The following is a 16,326-nucleotide window of genomic DNA, read 5'->3' on the forward strand; positions in this document are numbered from 1 at the left end:
CCTTATCGATTGGGTTTGTTTCCTTTGGCATTAACTGATGTATTTGAGTTTCTTTTGGCTAGTTTTCAGCTGTTCGGAGGTCAGTACGCGTGGGGTGGCATTTTTGGAGCATCGCTTGGCTTGCCCAACATTGGATTTGGCTTGTTCAAGGTAAGTAATACTTCTAAACTTGGTGCTGAGGGTATAAAATCCTGAATTACGTGTTATCTGTTTGGTGTTGAGGTGACGCACATGCTAGGTGACGGGCGTGTGGGCGTGTGGGCGTGCACCGTGTGAATTGTGACTCCGTTATTTCTATGGTACTGTGTAGTTACCTAATCGTATCTGTAACCATGAAATCTCTACGTACTAGAGCTTTGAGCTGTGATTCATGTTAGAAACCATGTCTAGACCACATGTTTATTCTATTGGGACCCACCAAGGTCATTTCTGCTGTTGAGTTATTTGCTTACATTGCAATTACATACTCAGTCATACGCATTCATTTGCATATCATATCTCAGTTTCTGTCACCATTTATTGATACATCACATCATTATTTTTGGACTGATTTTCATGATATTGTGAGCCCGAGAGACCGGAGAGATTGATGACTGGGCGATGGCTAAGGGCCTGATTTTGAGGATATTGATTTATGATGGGAGCAAGCTGCACGCCACAGCAGATGTTATTGATTCATGCCATGATTGGCTTATTATAGCGCTTCGGCTGAATGAGCCCCTCCGGAGTCTGTACACACCCCCAGTGAACGCAGGTACCTACTAAGTGCGAGTGCCGAGCGATTGGGAGGATTGAGTGATTGGGAGGACTGAGCGATTGTGAAGACTGAGTGACTGTGAGGACTGAGTGACTGGGAGGACTAAGTGAATTGATACTCTGAGAGTATGCATATGGTTTTATCACTGAGTTGCACTGCATTCGACGTGCACACTTGACATACATGCATAAAGATGCATTTTTCTCATGTTGTATGACATTGCGTCATTCATGACTTCACATATACATTGACATGTAGACATAGAGATGTACTTTCCTCGTGCCATTTGAAAATGAAACATTTATCTGTTGAAAGTTTTGGGCAAAATCACAGTTTTACAAACATACTCGTATTTTGGTGATTTCGGTAAAAGATTTGGATTTTCACTGACATTCTTAAAAAGCATGCCTATTTTTCGGAACTGTGAATGAGCTGGGCACTTTATCTCTGAGTTACTTCTTTTATCACTTTTATTATGTTGTTATGAACTGTTGTTGGCTATTAGTATTGGACTCTGACCTTTGTTCCAGCTCGTCACTACTTTCAACCTAAGGTTAGGTTTGTTACTTATTGAGTACATGGGGTCGGTTGTACTCATACTACACTTCTGCACCTTGCGTGCAGATGTTGAATGATGATGTTGTTGTGCACGACGGGAGCTGGATTTGAAGATGCACCTACGTTCCAGTTACAACTGCCTCTTGTTCATTGTAGCCCTAGACTTATAAAAATCTGTTTATATATGTTCGGACAGATGATGTATTTATTTCATACTAGCTTTGTAAACTCTAAATTTTAGAAGCTCGTGATTTATACTACCAGTCTTTGGGAATTCTTGTATAAAAGCAGTTTTATTATCATTTCTTTTCTTAATATATCTCATTTAAATTGGATAGTTTTTAATTGGCTGACCTGACAGGTTGGGTTAGGTGCCATCGCGACTAGGTAGATTTTGGGTCGTGACAATAAAATTCAATACAACACAAATGTGAATAATAAGAGTCAATGATTAAAATAACTGAACTTCTATACAAACTCCAATGGATTGGTAGTACAAGTCATGAGCTACTAAGACTTAGATTTACAAAGCTGGTATGAAAATAAATACAATATCTGTTTGGAATATACATAAGCATAATCCAAATCTAACCTCAGGTTGAAAGCAATGACGAGCTCGAATGAAGGTCAATGCCCAACATCAATAGCCAATAACAACTCGTAATAAGATAATGAGGACAACAAGGTAAATAACTCAATAGATATTATGTTCAACTCGTTCACAGTTATGGAAAAGTAGACATACTTTTCAAGTATAACAGTCAAAAACCAAATCTTACCACTGAAAATCAACTAAACATGAGTTTATCAAAAGAACTATGTTTCTCCAATTTCCCAAAATCAAATAAGAATTTTCATTTACCAGTAGCATGATGAAAAATTACGTCTCTATGCTTACATGTACATGTCAAGTCAATTATTCCCAGTGAAATCATCAGGTACACTCACTCTTAGCATACTAAAGGTGCCTGACTCAAATGTCCCTCACCATCACACACACAATCACTCAGCACTGTACGGGTGCCTGGCTAAAATGCCCCTCACCAAAGTACGTGTATATTGCACTGTACCTGCGCTCATTGCTGGCATGCCAGACTCCGGAGGGGCGGATCCTACCCAAGCGCTAATCAAAAGCCAATATGGCAAGTTGCGGCGTGCAACTCAATCCAAATAATAATCATTAGCCAATAAGGCATATTGCGGCGTGCAACCTTTTGCATATATCACTCAGTAGCCAATAAGGCTGGTTACTGCATGCAACCCGATCCATATATCACTCAATAGCCAATAAGGCATGTTGCGGCGTGCAACCCGATCCATATAACACTCACAACATGGCTCTATGACCCACATCAGTCAACAAACCTCTCAAGTCTTAAAGGCTCACAATTTCATAGAACTCAGCCCAAACAGTATCATATATGGAAGACAACAACATGTATGATGTAGCAAATAATTAATGTACAGAGATTGAGACATGACATGCAAATAAGGAATCATGACTGAGTAAATAACCGCAATTATAGTGTACATCTCAAAACAACAAGAATAGCCCCATTACATCTCAACCAAATAAGCACATAGCCTAAACATGATTTTTAACATGAATCATAGCTCAAATAATCAAGTGAGTAAAGAAAATACGGATATAATAAAACATGATTGTAAATCAAGTTCGGTAATAGTCTAGAGTCCACTCAGATCGTGAACATCCCGATGCACGCACACACGCCTATCACTAGCATGTGCGTCACCCAAAACACATCTCATATAACATAATTCTCAGGGTTAATTACCCTCAAATCCAAGTTTAGATATGTTACTTACCTCGAACAAGCCAAATCAAATACCGAGCAAGCCAAACAACACTCTAAAAATACCATCCCACGTGAATTAACCTTTGAACGGCTGAAAACTAGTCAAAAGCAACTCAAAAATTCAAATAATGCCATGGGAAACAAACCCAAGCGATAAAGATCGAATCTTTAATCAAATACTCAAAATCAACCAAAATGTTAACTCGGGCCCGTACCTCAGAACCTGATAAAACATATAAATTCTGATAACCCATTTGAATACGAGTCCGACTATACTAATTTTATCCAATTCCGACTCCGAATCGATGTTCAAAACCCAATTATTCACTTTAGAATTTGTTTTGATAAAAATCCTCAATTCTCCAATCAAAATATGGATTAATTCACAAATGAACTACTGTAATCATGTTAAAAATACAAAAATTGAGGTTAGATACTGACCCCCATGAAAAGACGAGAAGAACGCCGAGAAAATCACTTCAATCGGAGCTCTAGAACTCAAGATATGCTCAAAATATCAAAAGAATGGAGTCTGATTTTGTTATACACAGGGATTTCCACTTTTGCGCCCAAAAAGCCACACCTGCGGTTTTTCAACTATTATTTCCGCTTTTGCGGACCATTTTTCTCACCTGCGGGGTCGCAGATGCGGACCCAACTTCGCATCTGCGAAGCACAAGCACTGATTTTCTTCTCTGACACTAAAATGACCATAGCTCCCTCATACGATGTCCAAATTCGATGATTCTTTTTTATATGGCTCCGTAATTACGATATAGATCTAATACTTTAATTAAAACAGAATTTGGAGATCATTTACTTAATGTGGTACCATTTATGCTTGAAGAAAGGATATCGAAATATAAAAAAACGAGCGCAACGCAACCCAAATCTATCTAAAACTCACCCGAGCCCCTCGGGACCCCGTCCGAACATACCAATAAGTCCCAAAACATAATACGGACCTGCTCAAGGCCTTAAATCCTACATAACAATATCAAAACCATGAATCGCACCTCAAGTCAAGCTTAATGAACTATTTCTAATTTCCAAATTCCAAACTTACGCCGAACACGTCTAAACAACTCGGAATCACCTCAAATTTCGCACACAAGTTCTAAATGACATAACTAACCTATTCCAACTCCCAGAACTACAATCCGAACTCGATAATATCAAAGTCAACTCCTGGTCAAACCTATGAATTTTCTAAATCTTCAAATTGCCAACTTTCGGCAATTATAGAAAAACCTTCTAGAAACATCCAAATGCAAATCCGGGCATACGCCCAAGTCCAAAATAACCTTCTGGACCTACCGGTACCATCAAAACTCTGATTGAGGTCAAATACATAAAAGTCAAACTTGGTCAACTCTTCCAACTTAAAGCTTCCTATTTAAGAATCATTCTCCCGAATCAATTTCAAACCACTCGAAAACCATAACCGACGATACACGCAAGTCATAATGTACCATATGAAGCTACTCAAGACCTCAAATCACCAAACAAAGTGCAAATGCTCAAAATAATAGGTCGGGTCGTTACATTCTCCCCCGCTTAAATATACGTTCGTCCTCGGACGTACCAAGAGTCGTTCCAAAGCCATCAGACCATTGTATAAACTCACCATGCACATACACATGGGTGATCTCACGTCACCCCAATCTATATAAGCCTGACAACACAACCTAACTGAAGGTCCTTACTTTAACCTTAGCCTATAAACCTTAGAATCAAATCTCCAATATTCAGAATCCATTACAAGACTCAATTCTCATATCTATAAACTGTGCAAGTCTGAACAAGTTGTATCAAGTCATAACCATAACCCATTATATTATCACATGATACTCCACATAACTCAGATACTCATATCAAGAACTTCCGGCCACAATAGTTGCTCAATAACAAACTCGGTACCAGTAACAAACTTCATATCAAATAAAACCTTGTTCTAAACCTTCGTACACTGCCGATGACGAAGAAAAATCATAAACTCATAACCACCCATCAGATCAACAAGTCGTGGAGCTCTCTCGCCCGCCAAGAACCATTGCCCAAATTATAAACTCACTTATGATATTATTCTTCCAAACATACCTTAATTAAATCCGATAGCACTCATTCCAGTCCCAATAATCTCATCTTGTCCAGTACAAGCTGCTCGACTGACATGCCACACCAATACCATCAAGATCTACATACCATGCAATCCGTGCACCCAACAAGAAACAACTCAATGTAACCAATGATGAAAGAAGAATTAGATGAAAGAACCGTCCCGCAATCTCAATAGACATCACCACAAAGCGCAATGCTATGAACCCATCTCATAGAGGAAAAACAAAACATACGAAATAAACACAAGGATCGTACCCTAACATAACTCCCATGCAATGCGTGACCCAATCCAAACATCGGTCCATATGGATTACCTATTGCCCAAATCTCATACCCACCTAACACGTGTAATACAACAGCAAAGCATGCGAAATGCATGACTATAACAATGAAGAAACAGATAGCACACTATACCACAAATAGGAAGAGCATAACTAAGACGTAATCAACCATTCAACAACCCAAAAGCCATATCGCTCTAATTCCGCTGCAAGGCCCAAAAAAATTGTATCATCTGTAAATAGTCAATAGTCTCACAACCCATCGTAGCATAGAAGAGTAACTCATGGAACAAATCAGACACGAATAAGATCAACTCTAACCGATGACACACCCTTCAATAGTAGTTGTGTTGAGCAAACAAATCCGACCCAATGTTGAATTAGGCTTGCTAGTGTCCTCCAAATCGATCCCTATCCGCTAGAAATGAGTAGATAACCTTCCCAAAGATCTACTGAAACCTATCCATAGCATATACCGTCAGTTGTCTAACTTTAGCCACATCATCACAATACACAACCAAGGAATAGTCCACCTTTGAGACTCCCAGTCTTCAAATCACAAGAATATAAAAATATCCTTATCCGATCTAGACTCGACCACCCAAATGACTGACACGTCTCTTATGCACAATCATCTCACGAGAAATACTTCCATAATTCTTCTATGCTACATAGCAGAATCTAAACATCAGCAGTCGATCAATCAGGCGATTACCATAATACCAGCCAAGGATCCGCAAGTCAAAACACAATGAGCCTTTCTGAAATGCACACTCATCTCAGGTGATACCAAATAGTACCAGCATTTTCTAATCATCTGAAACTGTCTGTGCTGTGGAAAACTCATGACCTTCCCTTCGAAACTGAACTGCAACCTTGTACATGCAAATCTTAATCCCACACGTCACAAATCTCGCTACAAGAGATCCTAGAATGAAACCTCGTCGTCCTAAAGCCCATAAGCCATTGTATATCCTCTTAGGTACCTAAAAATACTGCATCCTAGATACCCACTCTGAAGACACCTTATGTGAATCTGATGTTGTTTCCTTAACCTCTCTGATACTGAAACGTAGAATCCATAATGATACAGAAATAATGCGAGTCTCGACACCATCCAATGTAAATCTCATATCTTAGCCATTCACAAATCCGAAAATTTCTCAAATACCACATATGAATCTTGAACCCATTAGAGCCTTCTCGAGAGTCATCCACCCTATTCTAATCTCAAATGCACCGCCCAAATGAACCAAACAACCTGTATTCCATTAGCACACAAATACCCCAAAGAAGTAACCCCACCTTAACGCAACCGAGTGAGTCCCTTTTCTTAGCACATTACATCCATCACGAATAGCAAACCCAAATCATTCAAGATTTCCATTTATAAATATAAAGTGTAATACATTATACATCCAACACTTTTCCTTGCTCAAGTCATCCTCAAAACCATCCTCTTTAAGTCATAACTGATCCACGGCATACCTCAGGCTGAAACTATTGTAGCACATAATCATGCAACCTGATCGTCGATAACAGATTCCCCCACTTGGCTCAAAGTCATAGAACACAACATCCAATAACCTACAAAACCTTTACTCCCTAACTGTCATAACCCCGCACTGTAATTCAGCCAAATCCTTCATGAATTCATGTAGCACTAATCATAAAGTACCTCAAATCATCTGCTAAACCCACATTCATCCCCGTGACAGTCAAGCCAACTTCCTCAAGCGATCCAAACTCAAATTGTAACATATATAATCCACTAGTAGAAAGAAACTCTCCACAAAACATCATAAGGATCACACATTCGTAGACTACCCTGCAGGTGATAACCCACCTACTTAGCCTCAAACTGGATCCCTCCATGACCCTCATCACGATCGCAACCACTATGCAATCGCTAAATCCTCCCGGGCTTGAACCCGTCAACAAGACATAAGAATCTACTTCACTCCACAAATGAGCAACTGAAAGATCCCTCAACACACTCATAACTTGAGACTGTACAACACATCAAGACATAAATCAAGCATCCATAATCCTCTTCACCTCTAAAGCAAACTCTTCTCATTCCATCCAAATCATCTAAGCATAGCCCTCAGTCATATAATACTCATCATATAGCCATCCAACCACTCATCGAGCCATAAATCTCACTCCTAGGGACACTACCAAACATATAAGTCCAAAAGCACATACTTATACAACTGAAACTATCGAGCCCAAGTTGCGGTCTAAACCTAGCCTTAAGTCCTCCAGACTGGCCCATCACCAAAACACAAATAACCCATCTCACACGTCATCCAGGAAAAACACAAGCGGTCGATGCGTAGCTGATACTAAGCGCTAACATAACATACGAGTGAGTGGAAGGAATTCAAGAGATACACTTCAAGCTAAATCAATGTCGCACGATAAGGAAAGAAAGATGGGAAATTTTCCTACATGCCATGTAGCCTCTCGAAGATAGGTATGGACGTCATCATACCGATCCGATAGACTCTGCTAGACACTTGCTCATGACTCATAGAACCTATGAACTTGGAGCTCTGATATTAACTTGTCACGGCACAAAATCCAACTAGCCATGATGGCACCTAACCCGACCCACTAGGTAAGCCAAATAACATTCAAAACAACCCAAATAAGAATAATAAGAGTCAATGATTAAAATAACTGAACATCTATACAAACTCCCATGGATTGGTCGTATAACTCATAAGCCACTAAGACTTAGATTTACAAAGCCGGTATGGAAATAAATACAACATCTATTTGGAATATACATAAATAGAATTTAAAATCTAAAACTACCAAGGACAAGTGGTAGCTATATCTAGAAAGCAGGTACACCTTCAATGCCGGCTTCCGCCATACATAACAGCATCAGCTCCAAGATCTGCATGTAAAGTGCAGAAGTATAGTATGAATACAACTAACCCCGTGTACTCAATGAGTAACAAATCTAACCTCAGGTTTAAAGTAGTAACGAGCTCGAAAGAAGGTCAATGCCCAATATCAATAGCCAATAACAACTCGTAATAAGATAATAAAGACAACAAGGTAAATAACTCAAGAGATATTATGTTCAGCTCGTTCATAGTTACGGGAAAGTAGACATGCTTTTCAAGTATAACATTCAAAATCCAAATATTACCACTGAAAATCAACTAAACATGAGTTTATCAAAAGAGTTGTGTTTCTCCAATTTCATAACATTAGATAAGAATTTTCATTTACCAGTAGCATGATGAAAATTACGTATCTATGCCTACATGTCAATATACATGTCAAGTCAATAATATCCTAGTGAAATCATCAGGTACACTCAATCTAAGCACACTCAAGGTGCCTGGCTCAAATACCCCGCACCATCACACACACAATCACTCAGCACTATACGGGTGCCTGGCTAAAAAGCCCCTTACCAAAGCACATGTATATATCACTGTGCTTGCGCTCACTGCTGGCATATAATACTTTGGAGGGCCAGATCCTGCCCAAGCACTAATCAAAAGTCAATATGGCCTGTTGCGGCATGCAACCTGATCCAAATAATAATCAATAGCTAATAAGGCCTGTTGCGGCGTGCAACCTGATCTATATATCACTCAACAACCAATAAGGCCTATTGCGACATGCAACCCGATCCATATATCATTCAATAGATAATAAGGTCCGTTGCGGTATGCAACCTGATCCATATAACACACACAACACGACTCTATGGCCCGCATCAATCAACAACCTCTCAAGTTTCAAGGGCTCACAATTACATAGAACTCAACCCAAACAGTATTACATATTGAAGACAACATCACGTATAATGTAGCAAATAATTATTGTACAGAGACTGAGACATGACATACAAATAAGGAATTAAGTAAATAATCGCAGTTACAATGTACAACTCAAAATAACAAGATTAGCCCCATTACGTCTCAATCAAATAAACACATAGCCTAAATATGATTTCTAACATGAATCATACCTCAGATAATCAAGTGAGTAAAGATAACATAGATATAATAAAGCATGATCGTAAATCAAGTTAGGTAATAGTCTAGAGTCCACTCAGATCATGAAAATCCCGGTGCACGCACACACGCCTGTCACCTAGCATGTGCGTCACTCCAACACATCTCATATAACATAATTCCCAAGGTTAATTACCCTCAAATCCAAGTTTAGATATGTTACTTACCCCGAACAAGCCAAATCAAATACCGAGCAAGCCAAACAACACTCTAAAAATACCATCCCGAGGGAATCAACCTCTGAACGGCTCAAAACTAGTCAAAAGCAACTCAAAAATATCAAATAATGCCATGGGAAAAAAACCCAAGGGATAAAGATCGAATCTTTAATCAAATACTCTAAGTCAACCAAAAGGTCAACCCGAGCCCGCACCTCAGAACCCAAAAAAAACTTATAAATTTCGACAACCCATTCGAATACGAGTCCAACTATACTAAATTTTATCCAATTCCGACTCCGAATCGATGTTCAAAACTCAATTATTCACTTTTAAAAAGTTTTTGATAAAAATCCCCAATTCTCCAATTAAAATATAGATTAATTCACAAATAAACTATTTTAATCATGTTAAAAATACAAAAATTGAGGTTAAATACTGACCCCCATGAAAAGACGAGAAGACGCCGCGAAAATCATCTTAATTAGAGCTCTAGAACTCAAGATATGCTCAAAATATCAAAAAAACACAGTCTGATTTTTTATACACATGGATTTCTACTTTTGCGCCAAAAAAGCCGCACCTGCGGTTTTCCAGCAGTCATTTCTGCTTTTACAAATAATTCTTTGCACCTGCGGGGTCGCAGATGCGAACCCAACTTCGCATCTGTGAAGCACCATCACCAGTTTTCTTCTTCGACACTAAAATGAGCATAACTCCCTCATACGATGTTCAAATTCGACGATTCCTTTTTATATGGATCTGTAATTACGATACGGATCCAATGCTTCAATAAAAAAAGAATTTGGAGCTCATTTTCTTAATATGTTACTATTTATGCTTGAATAAACGACGACAAAACATTAAAAAACAAGTGCAACACAACCTAAGCCTATCCGAAACTCACCCGAGCCCCTCGGGACCCTATCCGAAAATACCAATAAGTCACAAAATATAATACGGACATGCTCGAGGCCTTAAATCCCACATAAAAATATCAAAACCACGAATCGCACCTCATGTTAAGCTTAATGAACTATTTCCAATTTTCAAATTCCAAACATACGCCGAACACGTCTAAACAACTCAGAATCACATCAAATTTCGCACACAAGTTTCAAATGATGCAACAAACCTATTCCAGCTTCCGTAACAATAATCCGAACTCGATAATACTGAAGTCACTCCTGGTCAAACCTATGAACTTTTCAAACCTCCAAATTGCCATCTTTCGCCAATTATAGACAAAACCTTCTAGAAACATCCTAATGCAAATTCGGGCATATGCCCAAGTCCAAAATCACCATCCGGACCTACCAGAACCATCAAAACTCCGATATGAGGTCAAATACATAAAAGTCAAATTTGGTCAACTCTTCCAACTTAAAGCTTTGTAAGGAGATCTTCCAAAAAAAATTATTCCCTCAAAACTCGTAGTCCCAAAAGTAAATATGCAAGGAGATCTCCCGAGGTACCGCCTCGTAGTCTCAAAAATAAATGTGCAGGGAGATCTCCCGAGGTACCGTCTCGTAGTCTCAAAAGTAAATGTGCAGGGGGGATCTCCCGAGGTACTGCCTTGTAGTCCCAAAAGTAAACACACAGCTCAATCGATAAATACAATAATATACAGCAAGAATTCTACAATTAAGACTAATACAGATATAGGAAAAACATGAAATCAACTAAGCATGTTGCACAGAGTTCAAATAAGCATTTAATACACGTAGACATGCAATATTAGGCTAACATGATAACTACACATGCTGGTATAACTCAATTGAGATGAAACAGGTTATTACTCAGTGAAAACTGGATTTTACATGATAACTACACATGCGGATTTTACGCACTCGTCACCTCACGTACACGGCGCTCACATATCACAAAAGTATCACAACAGTACCAAATCCTAAGGGGATTTCCCCCACACAAGGTTAGACAAACCACTTAACTCGAACCAAGCTCAACCAATCAGTAAGAATACCTTTTCCACAATTTTTCGGCTCCAAATGGCCCAAATCTAGCCAAAAGCAATTACATACCATAAATATAACTATAAGAAACTAATCTAATTAATGAAATCAAGGCTTAAGCAAGAAATTAGAAAAATGCCCCAAAAGGTCAACCCGGGTCCACGTCTCAAAATCGGATAAAAGTCACAAAATATGAACACCCATTCACTCACGAGTTCACTCGTACCAAAATTATCCAAATCCGATATCAAAATCCGAATCAAAACCCAAAAATTTAGTTGAAGAACTTTCCAACTTTTTCCCCAAATTTCTCAACCAAATTCCTTAATTAAATGATGAAATCAACTATAGATTAGTGGAATATAACAATAAATGAGCTAAGAATCATTACCAAAAAGCTTCCTCTGAAAATCCCCCAAATTATCGCCCAAATCTGAGCTCTCAAAGTCTCAAAGTGTTAAATGAGATCAACCCCTCGAAATCCCTCTTTTCTGCCTAGCGATCTTCGCACCTACGGACATTTAGCCGCACCTGCAGAAACTCCATCGCAGGTGTGGACTTTGACTTAAGTCCTTTGGCCTGCTTCCGTGATCGGAAGGCCGCACCTGCGAGTGTGCATTTGTGAACTTTTGTCCACTTCTGCGGTCTTCCCTTCCAGTTCACTCTCCGCGCCTGCGGCCCTTAAGCGCATCTGCGGGCTCGCAGATGCGGCATTTCCCTCGCACTTGAGACCCCTGGCCACTCATTAAAAATCCGCTTCTGTGCTTGACCCCATGCACGTGCGTGCCCGCACCTGCGGCCACCCCACCGCAGGTGCGATTACACTAGAAGCTTGAATGCTTCAGCAATTTACACAAGTCCAATTTCGATCCGTTAAGCATCCGAAACTCACCCGAGGCCCCCGAGATTTCAACCACACATAACAAAAAGTCCTAAAACATCATACGAACTTATTCGAGCCTTCAAATAACATCAAACAACGCTAAAAACACGAATCACCCTTCAATTCAAACTTAATGAACTTCGAAACATCAAACTTCCACAACCGATGCCAAAACCTATCAAATCACGTCCGATTGACCTCAACTTTTGTACATAAGTCATAATTAACATTATGGACCTACTCCAACTTACGGAATCGGAATCTGACCTCGATATCAAAAAGTCCACTTCCGGTCAAACTTTCCAAAAATTTAACTTTCGCCATTTCAAGCCTAATTCAACTACAGACCTCCAAAACACAATCGGGACGCGCTCCTAAGTCCAAAATCTCCCAACGGAGCTAACAGAACCGATGAAACTCCATTCCGGAGTCGTCTTCACACAGTTCTGACTACGGTCAAAATCATAAAACTTAAGCTTCCATTTTAGGGACTAAGTGTCCCAAAACACTCCGAAACCAAAAACAGAACCTCCCGGCAAGTCACATAAGAAGAAAAATATACGGGAAAAGCAGTAAATAGGGGATCGGGGCTATAACTCTCAAAACGACCGGTCGGGTTGTTACATCCTCCCCCTCTTAAAATAATCGTTCATCCTCGAACAAGCATAGAAACATACCTGAAGTGGTGAAAAGATGAGGATAACGGCTGCGCATATCATGCTCGGTCTCCCAAGCCGCCTCCTCGACCGGCTGACCCCTCCACTGAACCTTCACTGAAGCAATGTTCTTTGACCTTAACTTTCAAACCTACCTATCCAAAATAGCCATCGACTTCTCAATATAAGATAGATCCTTATCCAACTGGACTGAGCTGAAATCCAACACATGAGACGGATCACCGTGATACTTCCGGAGCATAAAAACATGGAATACCAGATGAACTCCTGCTAGACTGGGAGGTAAGGCGAGCTCATAAGCAACCTCCCCAACTCGCCGCAGCACCTTGAATGGGCAATTAAACCTTGGGCTCAACTTGCCTTTCTTTCTGAACCTCATAACACCATGCATGGGCGAAACCCGGAGCAAGACCCACTCCCCAACCATGAATGCAACATCGCAAACCTTCCGATCCACATAACTCTTCTATCTGGACTGGGCTGTGCGAAGTCGATCCTGAATCACCTTACCTTCTCCAAAGCATCCTGAACCAAGTCTGTACCCAATAGCCTAGCCTCGCCCGGCTCGAACCAACCCACTAGAGACCGACATCGCCTACCATACAGAGCCTCATCCGGTGCCATCTGAATGCTCGACTAATAACTATTTTTGTAGGCAAACTCCGCAAGTGGAAAGAACTAATCCCAAGAACCTCCAAACTCTATCACACACACACAGAGCATATCCTCTAGTATCTGAATAGTGCGATCAGTCTGTCCGTCCGTCTGAGGGTGAAATGTTGTGCTCAATGCATGACTCACAATACTACGTGAAAAAGAGGCTCGGTTATGTTTCCTGAGCTGACACGACACATAATCTAATGTAGATAAACTAGACAAACTAGGCACCATATTCTAAAGTTTGGATAAACTCGGATATCCTAAACGTCTGTGAATTAGGTTTGGAGGATCTGTAACTAGAAATGTCGTGGAGGGATTGAGTGAGTTAAGGTAGTAAAGGCCTTCTGATTCATATCATGTGCCAATCGTCTGTCCCGTACTGTGGTCCTGTATAATAAAAGAATCATCAATAAAATATATACCATAATGAAGGGCACGAATCAGACGACTAACAAATGCTAGTATACTGAAAGTCTCAATGATATAAATCAAAGTGCGGATACACTAATATAAGTCTGACACATATCTGTAGTCATTATTGCTTAACATGAAAAGCATGTGACTCTGTCTAACTGTTACTCTGGTCTATGAAGCCTCTACTAAAGTACTGAAGACACTGACTGACATAAAGAACTGACTCTACGAGTGTTCAGACCCTTTCTAGATCTATTCGTGATTGTATTTATTGCTGATATATTGGTGTATTCTCGTTCAGAGACTGAGCATGCAAATCATTTGTGTACTGTGCTCAAAGTTCTACAAAAAGGGAAGTGGTACGCCAAACTCTCTAAATGTGAATTCTGGTTGAATTATGTAGCTTTCCTTGGGCATATTATTTCGGGTGAAGGTATCCGGGTTGATACACAAAAGATTGAGGCAGTAAAGACTTGGCCTAGACCTACGACACCGACGGAGGTTCGTAGTTTCCTCGGCTTGGCAGGTTATTATAGGAGATTCGTAGAAGAATTTTCTTCCCTTTCAGCACCATTGACAAAGTTCACTTAGAAGGGAGCTAAGTTTCAATGGACTGATGCTTGCGAGCAGAGTTTTCAAGCATTGAAGGATGGATTAACTTCAGCATCGGTTCTAATACTCCCAGCGGGAACCGATGGTTATACTATCTATTGTGAAGCTTCAGGCATTGGATTGGGTTGTGTACTGATGCAACATGGTAAGGTTGTAGCTTATGCTTCTAGAAAACTAAGAAAGCACGAGAAGAATTACCCGACCCATGATTTAAAGTTAGCCGCGGTGATTCATGCACTAAAGATATGGAGGCACTACTTGTATGGCATTCATGTTGATATCTATACAGATCATAAGAGTCTTCAGTATATCTTCAATCAGAAGGAATTGAATTTACGCCAAAGGAGATGGTTGGAGCTACTGAAAGACTATGACATTGATATTTTATACCATCTAGGGAAGGCGAATGTAGTAGTCGATGCCCTCAGCCATAGATCTATGGGTAGCATGTCATATTTACAACCCCTAAAAAGGAGAAGACACCATTTGAGATTACAGAAGATGGGGTGCTTAGGTATCGAGGACGATTATGTTTCCCTAATGTTGCAGGGCTGTGTCGGCAGGTTATGGGAGAAACTCACTACTCTCGTTATTCTATCCATCCAGGAGCAACAAAGATGTATCATGATATCAGGGAAATATATTAGTGAGATGGAATGAAAAATGATATAGCGGAGTTTGTTGCTCAGTGCCCTAACTATCAGTAGGTTACGATTGAGCATCAAAAACCCCGTGGATTATTGCAGGCTATAGAGATTCCAACTTGAAAATGGGAAGTAATCAATATGGATTTCATCGTAGGCTTACCTCGTACCCAGCGTAAGTTCGATTCTATATGGGTAATTGTTGATAGACTTACAAAATCAGCCCATTTTCTGCCCGTTAGGACTACATATTCCGCAGAAGATTATGCATATTAAGGAGATAGTATGACTTCATGGTGTCCCTATATCTATTATATCGGATAGAGATGCTCAGTTTACAACTAATTTTTGGAGGTCCTTCCAAAAAGGATTGGGGACTCAGGTAAGTCTTAGTACAATATTTCATCCCCGGACAGACGGACAGACTGAGCGTACTATTCAGACACTGGAGAATATGTTACGGATTTGTGTGATAGACTTCAAGGGTAGCTGGGATGATCATTTGTCGCTTATTGAGTTCGCGTATAATAATAACTATCATGCCAGTATTCAGATGGCTTCATACGAAGCTCTTTATGGACGGAAGTGTAGGTCGCCTATAGGATGGTTTGATGTTGGGGAAACTAAGTTAGTAGGACCAGAGTTGGTACAACAGGCAATCGAGAAGATTAAGCTTATATAGGAAAGGCTATTAGCAGCTCAAAGCCGTTAGAAGTCTTATGCGG

Source organism: Nicotiana tomentosiformis, chromosome 4, assembly GCF_000390325.3.
Source record: "Nicotiana tomentosiformis chromosome 4, ASM39032v3, whole genome shotgun sequence".
NCBI lineage: Eukaryota > Viridiplantae > Streptophyta > Magnoliopsida > Solanales > Solanaceae > Nicotiana > Nicotiana tomentosiformis.